We start from the raw sequence: 7,961 nt of genomic DNA, 5'->3' as shown, positions 1-7,961 counted from the left end.
CTCACGTTTGCATACAACGTTCAGATTCCCCTTTTAAAATAACTCTGGCTGAAACTTCATGGAACATGATGCATAAACTAAACTTTCTTTTCAATTACACACTTCACAAAAATTTCTGTCTGGGTGTTGATGCAAGGAAATATTTTCCTGACTACATAAGCAAATGTAAGGACATAGCCTTTGAAAAGGGATACAAAACTCCCTCCTCTATCCTAGACCTTAAAGCGGAGGAGAGAGAAACACTATTGAGTGAAATCTTTCAGACAGACACCCCCGTTCCCTTCCCTGAAGTTCTCAAAAGAGAACTCATTTGCTACCACTTTGATTTCCTCAAAGAAAAACTGTTCTCAGCCATGAGACAGTAAGTGCATTTAAAAAAAACACACACAAAACCAAAAAAAAACTAATATAATATAAAATCCCTAAACACTTTAATGTTATCTTTCATTTCTTTTTTTTTTTGCTTGGTTAGTTTTAAGTTTGATAATAGAATAGCATTCTAAAATAGGAATGCATAGTCTCATTAGTGTGAGGCATTTACTTTAGTGATAGTCAAAGATAAAACTTTTCCGAGTCAAAAGCCGTTGACATCAAGTTAAAAAAAGTCACAAGGCATCTTACTTTCTTATGTTTTTCTTTTCTACTTACATTAGATTTAAAAATGGAATATCATTCCAAAATAGATTTACTTAGTCTTAGTGATGTGACAAACCTACTTCATTAGTTCTCATGACACAACTTTATCGAGACTCAGCCACGATTTCAACTGGCTTAAACATGAACGCCTTGCTTAAGCCAGAGAATATTTCTAAGTAAAATTCTGTTTTCTCACAATAGTTTTAAGTTTCTTTCTCTAGTTTTTAAGATAGTTTCTTTAAAGTTACTCGCTGACAATGAAACATAAAATCCTTTGACAAGTATTCTCAAAAAAAATTTCCAACTATCATTTAAAAATCTGATTCAACAGAGATAAAAGGATAATAACAAGACAAAATGTGGAATGCTTCGAACAAAAAACTTTAGTAGCAAATGATCACTGTACAATTAAATACAAACAGTAGTAGAATTAAATACATAACATCTTCTTACTCTTTCTTCTTCTGTGCTGAATTTTCATTAACTTTGGCCCTCTTGGCCCTCTTGGCGTTCAAAATCTCCCTCATATCAACATTGTTCTGAAGACAAAAAAATATTAGGAGGGTAATCTTTTTTAAAAAACAAATAAAAGCACAGTGTTAATTTTTTTTACTTACAATCACTTGCACAGTGTGAGGCGGGGGAGGTGGTACATGGAACACAGGAAACGGTACTTCTGGCATAGGATGTGCCATCACAGCATCAGAATAAGATGGCCCCTGAAACTCTGCTGTTGCCCTCCTAGGCGCAGGGGTGTGTGGTCGCTTTCGGCTGCTCTTTCGTCGTTGGAAAATCTCCTCCCTGAAATTAAGAAAAAAAAAGCTGTTACAAAATGAGCACGGGCGTATCAAAGCGGACGCTTGTGAGATTGTATCTCCTGTGGGCGCAGGGCCAAAGGGACTAGGAAAACCATTAGACTGAAAGCGTACGCTCTGATACAACCGGTACTGCTAAGGACTCAAGCAAAATAATACTAACGGCAACATGACGCCATCAGGTGGTGACGCACCTGCGTCATGCGCAGCATGCTCCACGGGGGCGGGGAAGTCCTCTCCATCGAGTTCGAAAGGAAGGGGTTCCTCCTCAGGCTTAGCAGCAATTTCATCCGGTCTCGAGACTTCCGACTGACGTCCAACGAACAGGTGCTTCACCGGCTCGACGGGGAGTGGGTCAACGAGGACCGGGAGATCAAATGAGGGGAGGACATCCACTGCTTCAGTGCCGCTGAGTTCCTCAACCTCAAACTATGAAACAAAATACGTACGCATGAGTTGGCACAGTACACGAACACATCGTTGAACCAGGAAGAAAGAGGGGGGTAAGTGACACTTACGCCGTCACATGCCTCTGTCCCGAAAGACAAAGAAAGAGGCAGGGCTGCATCGTGGTCTTTCCGCACCGGGGATGGCGTCGCGACGATGAGGGGGGCCTCCCAGCTGGACGACTGTTAAAGATTGGTCAAAAAACACATTTTAATCACAGTTGTACAATCACGGCATTTGCCTACCCCTTCCCTGAGCAGAGGCCCCGTGTAATGCAAGCAAAGTTAGTAACAGCTGATTCCCTCCCTGCCCCTCCCCCTTCCCTGCCTCCAACCAGGACACCGCTTGCTTTTCCCGACCTGGGCGCGGACACTCAGGCTGGCGGGGCGCTGCCGACCCTGCGCGCGCGCACACACACACACACACACACACACACACACACACACTCACTCACACACACGCGCCACAAATTTACAATCGACCCCTGTTGACGGACGGTCCCCCGGCGTAGCAACAGCACAGCGCGCGACAAACAGCCTTCCCCCTCCACCCGCCCCTCGCCTGTCTGAGCCAGCGCCTGGCGACGCCTGGCGATGAACCCCTTCCTCCTCTCCCCGCGCCCTCGGCCCTACCCGCGTCTCACGGTGCGGCCGCCGCGCGGCCGCCGCGTCAGACAAGATTCAACACGTTTTAACCTCAAAAGCATGCAAGCGTGATATTTACAGCTGCAACAAGGCAAATCATGCCGAGTGCACTTTAAAAAAACAGGGAAGGACAGAGCGATTTCTCGCTTAAGCACACATTGCACTCACCCTTTAAAATACAAACCGGCTGCATTGGGCAGCAAAATGTCGCGAGTCGTGCCGCATTGGGCGGCTACGCGGTTGATGATCGACTGAAATAAAACAACTCTATGTCGTTTCGTGTTCTTTTTGCGGAGAGAGATCTTAGAGAGCCACACGGTAACGCGTTACCGCCGCTACATCGCATTTTGAACATTATTTTGACATAGAACTGTTTTTGAGGACATTGGTTTTATAAAATTCATTCGCAAAAACAGTGTCCTCACAGAAACACATGGATCAGAGGTACTTACAAGCAGCGCATCCATCTCCCTCAACAACGAGCTATGGTCCAAGATCAAAGTATCGCCGCTCTGGTCGCACGTGCTCGCAGCGGACGTTGAGCTGCTAGGAGACGAACACGAACACCATGAGCTCGAGGATGATGAGCTCGAGGATGATGAACTCGAGGATGATGAGCTCGAGGATGATGAGCTCGAGGATGATGAGCTGGTCGCTGAGCCGGAGGCCGACGTGTCCTCTGCACCGTACCCTTGAATGAGGTCCATGGCGAGGGCGATGGCAACAGCTCGAGACTCAGACGAACAATGCCGCTGAGCGCCGGCTGTCTCGCCCGCCAGCCGAGCCGCGCTGCCCCCCTCCAACCCCGCGCGCCCCGCGAGAACCCTTCCCTTTCCCCGCCTCACCCCCGCGTCTGCCCGCCGCGCAGCGGGCCGACCAGAGTCGGAGCTCTGGTGCCGGCTGGCTTGGGTCGGGGGGACCGCGCTCCCCTCCCTCCTCGCCGTGCACACAGCCAAGGCATGGCTACGATCCCTCCACCGCCAGGGCCTTCATGTGCGGGACCAGGGTGAAGACCACGAGGTGCTCACCCTGGGTCTAGAGCCTCTGGCCGCACTCCCTGCACCCCGTGAGCGAACTGAGCCGAGTCGAGCCGAGCGGACGCTACGCGCTCGAGGGCCACTGGCAGGTAGGCAACCCAGTCAGCAGCCGTGCGGGCGGGTTGCGGCGCGGCAGGCGCGCGGCGCGGCAGGCGCGCGGATGTCCAACACACGTTGAGACACGTTCAATATTATTATTTCCGACACCTGCCGATAGGTGGCGCCTCGAGCGGCGGAACGCACGTATAAAAGAAGGGCTCTCGCGCCCATCAGTCATTCCTTCGGTTCGTCTTCTGGTGTGCACATCATGGCTTGCCCTTCTTGCTCATTCTCTGTGCCCCGCCCTCGGTTTCATCCGATCGACTTCGCCATGTCGTATGCTTTCTGCGACATGCAAATGCTGAGGGGATCAGATGATCAGTACATCATCAAGGAGTTCAGCAAATATGACCCATTCTTTGATTTAAGCTACACAGAAATATTTGCTTCACCCTACCCAGCCTCTCTTCTCACACCCGCCCAACTCAAACACAATGCCTATGTCACCGAGAAAATTCACGGCATAGCGTGGGAACAGGGCAGAAACTCCAACAGTGAAGACTACATAAAGATGGTGACATATCATTACACCACTCTCTATGTCAAGGGGGATGAAAAGAAAAAAATCCTTCAAAACATAGTGCGTCATGCCAACGTCATAGATATTGGAGTCCTTGGCTGTCCGAGGCTCAGTAAACTACCCTATTTGGCAGTAAGAGATCACAACGGTTCAGACTTACACCAAATGTACTCCTGTGCAGAGAGAAATGCGAAACGCATAGGCTTATGGTATGAATACAGACGTGTTTGAGTCCACACCCCAAAAACTTAAAATTAATAAAAATTAATAAAAAAATAAAATTTAAAAAATGTTTTTGCTTGTTAAGAAAAAAAAAATGTTAGATACGGCGGGGGTATTCGACCCCATGACCTGAAGCCTCGACGGTTAACTCGTCGGCGCCTTAGACCACTGAGCCGTTCTGCCATTTTATTCGCTGTGCTTACAACACACCTGGTCTTTCATCTCGACATATGTGTCTGCTGGGTAAGACACCCTTCCAAAAAAGTTAGGTTGTGTTAGCAACCCCTAAGACACCCACTCAAAAAATAGGTTCATGTTACACACCCATAAGACATGTCCATACACGTCTTTAATTCAAAGTTAGGTTAATGTTACACACCCCTAAGATACCCTTCAAAACGTTAGGTGGGAGTTTGTCGCCCTTTCAGACAACCCATATAAAAATAGGTTTATGTTACACACTCAAAAGACACCCTTCAAAAATTAGGTTTATGTTAGCAACCCCTAAGACACCCTTCAAAAAGTTAGGTTTGGGTTAGTCACCCATAAGACACCATTTTTAAAAATTAGGTTTGGGTTAGACACCCATAAGACACCCTTTTCAAAAAATTAGGTTTATGTTAGGTACTCAAAAGATACCCTTTTTTCACCCCTCGAGGGTAGGGGGATGCAAAAAATCAAAATGGCGGTAGGGGGACAGGTCCCCATCAAGATGGCGGACAGTGACAGGTCCCCATCTATACTACTGGTAATGATAACCGTAATTAACAGCTACTGATACATTATTAGAATTATTACAATTCTGTGTACTTCTATGTGTCTAAATTGTATTGCACTGCATAACAGGTGGTACAGGTAGAGGGAAACCAAACATTTTGAGGAGGACTTTTAGGCTTATTACCCCGGCCGCTAATCAAATTCGTCCAGCCCTTATTCCTATTACCTCCAATACTCCAAGTCAAATTCGACCTGCCCTTCAGTTTTCAGCTGCCTGTGGACCATCAGTCTCAAGTAAGTCTCTTTGACAGTAGTTTTGAAAAAAAAAAGTACCATTAAGAAAATTGTATGATGCAAATTTTTCCCACTAGTTTCAAACTCTGCAGTCTCTCAAAGTGGTACTCAGAGAGTATATAGGTTAGTCGACACCAGACCTGCTTGTGTCCCAAATCGACCGCCACATGCAACTTCTGTCACCAGTAGCCGATCAACTTCTAGTGAGTTTCTTCAGCAATAATATATGAAATGTGTATAACACAAGAATGTAATGCAAATTTATTATTGAACCAGATGCAAAGCCCACAACCTATCTTTTTCAACCACAGTCAACTGTAAGTCAAATCATCCCTGGGTCAAATATCTCTGGTGCTCCACAAATTATTAGTGTGGCTGGAAGTTCTAAGGTACCTGGTGTCCAAAATCGTCCGTCACACCCTTCTACTCATAAAATTACTTCTACTTCTGCCCCCAGTAGGCAATCAACTTCAAGTACGTTTCTTTAGCAGTTTTATAAATTATTGTGATCAATACAAGAATATATAATGCAAATTTATTATTGAACCAGATACAAAGTCCTCTACCTATCTTGGACCTCAGTCAACTGTACATCAAACCGTCCCGGGGTCAAATGTTTCTGCTTCTCCAAAAATTATTAGTATGGCTGGAACTAAGGTATCTGGTCTCCCAAATCGTCCACCACACCCTTCAACTCAAAAAACTTCTTCTATCACCAGTGGGCAATCAACTTCAAGTAAGTTTCTTTAGCAGTTATATAAATTATTGTGATCAATACAAGAATATAATGCAAATTTATTATTGAACCAGATACAAAATCCTCTACCTATCTTGGACCTCAGCCAACTGTAAGTCAAACCATCCCTGGGTCAAATATCTCTGCTGCTCCACAAATTATTAGTGTGCCTGGAAGTTCTAAGGTACCTGGTGTCCAAAATCGTCCGTCACACCCTTCTACTCATAAAATTACTTCTACTTCTGCCCCCAGTAGGCAATCAACTTCAAGTAAGTTTCTTTAGCAGTTATATAAATTATTGTGATCAATACAAGAATATAATGCAAATCTATTATTGAACCAGATACCCATCTTGGACCTCAGTCAACTGTACGTCAAACTACCCCTGGGTCAAGTATTTCTGCTGCTCCACAAATTATTAGTGTGGCTGGATGTTATTCAAAGGTATCTGGTCTCCCAAATCGTCCACCACACCCTACAACTCAAAAAACTTCTTCTTCTGTCACCAGTGGGCAATCAACTTCAAGTAAGTTTCTTTGCAGTAATAAAAATTGTGATTAATACAAGAATGTAATTCAAATTTATTATTGATCCAGATACCTATCTTGGACCTCAGTCAACTGTACATCAAACTACCCCTGGGTCAAATATTTCTGCTGCTCCACAAATTATTAGCCTGCCTGGAAGTTCTCAGGTACCTAGTCTCCCAAATCAACCTCCACACGCTGCTACTTATGAAATTTCTACAACTTCTGCCGCCAGTGGGCAATCAGGTATAAGTAAGTGTTTCTTTGGTAATAATTTAAAATGTGATAGAAGAGTATAATGCACATTTATTATTCAATCAGATACAAACACCACAATATCCTATCTAGCGGATAATACAAAGAGAAGTAGGCTTGATAGCCCTCCTACAGATGATTTAGCTCAAATAAGTGAGTCACTGGTGGAAGTGGACGATGCTGAGGATTTTTTCCCAAGTTCCCCCACAACAGAGGACGCTGAGGACATATCTACTTGCTCCATGCTTGAAGTAAATGATGCAGAGGGTGTGCCTCAAAGTGGTTCTAATGTGGATCCAAATGATCCTGATCCCTTAGGATCGGCACTTGCTCTTAGTTTTTTGAACAATAGATATAAAAGAGGAACACAGATAGGTGTGCATTATGAAGCTGCCTTGAAGGAAGTCACAGATAAAGGACATTCAATTACTATGTACGCTTTAAAGTGCAGAAAGAAAAGCATGGTGACATACTATCGAGAAATTGTTGGCACTGAAACAGAAAAGCAATGGCAACATTCCCAGATAATCAAAGCTTTTCTCGGGCATTATGCTGAACCATTGTGGCATGGTAAGAAATTCTCAACTATTTTTCTTGCATGACTGTTTGTTTATGGTTTTAATGGTTTCCCTTTTTGTGTTGTAGATGATGGCTGGACCTCAGAGGAGACTCTGTTGCTAATTCATGAATATGTTGAAAGGAAAGACAAATTTGATTCACCAACTGTGCGCAACAATCATGTTTGGCAAGAGATAATTATGAAACTGAAAACTGAATACCCAGCCAGATCACAGAAGTTTTCTCTAGCAACAGTCATATCAAAAATGGACAGACTGAAAGGGTTCTATGACAAACTTCTAACTCAATTAAGAGCAACAGGATCAAGCAGCAGTAGTGCAATTACATGGCCATACTATGACATTATGAACCTTCTTTTCTCTGACAGTGTTGTTAGCAAGCCAGAATTTACTATGGCAGCAGGCAGTTCTGTGGAAGTGTGGAAAAAGGGTGT

At 44.6% G+C, this 7,961-nt stretch overlaps 1 long non-coding RNA gene across 1 annotated transcript; it reads left to right on the top strand.

The window, feature by feature from the left end:
• Positions 1-6,259: 6,259 nt before the first annotated feature.
• Positions 6,260-6,955, top strand: LOC127750026 (uncharacterized). Its single transcript, XR_008011486.1, has 3 exons — positions 6,260-6,436; positions 6,511-6,693; positions 6,764-6,955. It is a non-coding gene; the product is annotated as an uncharacterized LOC127750026 (long non-coding RNA).
• The last annotated feature ends 1,006 nt before the right edge of the window (positions 6,956-7,961 follow it).

Source organism: Frankliniella occidentalis, unplaced genomic scaffold, assembly GCF_000697945.3.
Source record: "Frankliniella occidentalis isolate FOCC.00 unplaced genomic scaffold, Focc_3.1 Scaffold5, whole genome shotgun sequence".
Taxonomy (NCBI): Eukaryota; Metazoa; Arthropoda; class Insecta; order Thysanoptera; family Thripidae; genus Frankliniella; species Frankliniella occidentalis.
Note: the sequence above shows the minus strand (reverse complement) of the source record. Positions and strands in the feature narration are given on the sequence as shown.